The sequence below is a fragment of the Lepus europaeus genome, chromosome 9 (genome assembly GCF_033115175.1).
Source record: "Lepus europaeus isolate LE1 chromosome 9, mLepTim1.pri, whole genome shotgun sequence".
NCBI classification, from domain to species: domain Eukaryota; kingdom Metazoa; phylum Chordata; class Mammalia; order Lagomorpha; family Leporidae; genus Lepus; species Lepus europaeus.
This window is the reverse complement of record NC_084835.1, coordinates 34922253-34923862: the sequence shown is the minus strand read 5'-3', so window position 1 is coordinate 34923862 and position 1610 is coordinate 34922253. Positions and strand designations below refer to the sequence as shown.

Sequence of the window (1610 nt, the reverse complement as noted above, 5' to 3'; positions counted from 1 at the left end):
TGGAAATTGAATCTAGGCATTTTGATATGGGCATCTTAACTAGCTGCTAAGATAATCACCTACCCCTCAACTTATTTCTTGAAATAATACTTATTTCATAGGTAGCTGTAACCCTGGTATTAAGTCTTGGAAGGCTTACAAACACAATTCAAGGTGATGTTCCCTAAACGCTAGAAACTGGTCCTTTGACACTCACACTGTGGCAGCCTCCTGTTTCGCCTCCCACCTTCTCCATTTCCCTACTCCCTGCAGGACTTCACCAGAATGTTATTTGGAGACAGTGTCACGGAAGTTCTGTGCTCACAGCTTGTAAGAACTGAGGGGGGCGGAATTCTAGGAAAAACCCCATCCAAGAAAAGACCTATCAACATGAAGAAGATGAGGACTTTTAGCAAGGCCCCATGGAGTATACTGATGAGCCCTGTGATGCCTACAATGTGGAGCAGACTGCACAAGGTTTCTGTTCCACTATGAGGGCTCTCAGCCTGCTCTACAAGCACATAGTTGGAAAAAGGGGGCACAAGGAAGAAAATAGAGTTGGAGACTTCTATCAGCATTCCTAAGCCTGGACAAGACAGAGAAATAGTAATCACCAGCCAGTATCAAAATAGGATAATATCAGCTTGACCTTGGATTGATGTTTTTTTTGGACACTTTTAGAAAAAAGCAGCCCTTCACACACTTCCTTGCTGTTTTCCTCAATGAAGCTGAGATTCAGGAAGGATTTCTGAAGTTCCAGAAGGCAGTTCTAGAGAAATGCTCCATGGATCATGGATAGCACCTTTTTCCAGAATCCCAAAAAGCTTCATTTAACAATTGGGGTGTTAGTACTGCAGAATGAGGAAGAGATCTAATAGACATGTGAAATGCTACAGAAGTGCAAAGAGGAATTTATTAATGACATTTCTGGGGCCAAACCCATGGAAGTTGAGATGGTAGGGATAGAATATATGAATGATGATCCTGGCATGGTGGAAGTTCTTTATGCCAAAGTCCATATGAGAGATGGCACTTACACGCTGCAGGAGTTAGTTGATTGAGTACTGGGACATTTCCATGCATCTGAGCTCATAGTGAAAGGTGGAATAGTGCGAAACTACATGCCACAGTCATGCATACGCTCTGCATGAAAGATCCAAATGCTGGAGGCAGGGACAATCTCTACATGGCAGATGGCAAATATTTCTTCAAAGAAAGAATCACTTGATGGTGGAAACATTTTAAAGTTGTTTTGAAATTTTCTGTTTTGGTTCCTTGAAGCTTAGTTCCATTCAGTTCTCTCAGAGGATCACAATAGACAGCTTTGGAAACACTGCCTGTGGTGGACAGGTTGACTTTTCTTGAGATAGATCCCGGGAAGCACTGGAACTCGAACATCCTCACGAGGTGCTGAAGAAAAGTGTCTTCATGTTAACTGCCAGGGAGGGATGTGAACATTTGTATGGTGACTTTCCTGGGTGGTTCCTGTGGACTCACTGGTGCCTCTCAAGTTATCCACCGTCATCAGAGCATCAGCCAGGATGGTAGTGGCACAGGGACAACTTGGTGTCTATACCTCTTGGCTTGTTCTACTTTTTTCTTCAGGTTATTATTTTTTTGTGTGTGGTAAA

The 1610-nt window shown here is 43.0% G+C and overlaps 1 pseudogene; it reads left to right on the top strand.

The window, feature by feature from the left end:
- Nucleotides 1-267: 267 nt before the first annotated feature.
- On the top strand, nt 268-1344 carry LOC133766509 (activating signal cointegrator 1 complex subunit 1-like; annotated as a pseudogene).
- Nucleotides 1345-1610: the final 266 nt, after the last annotated feature.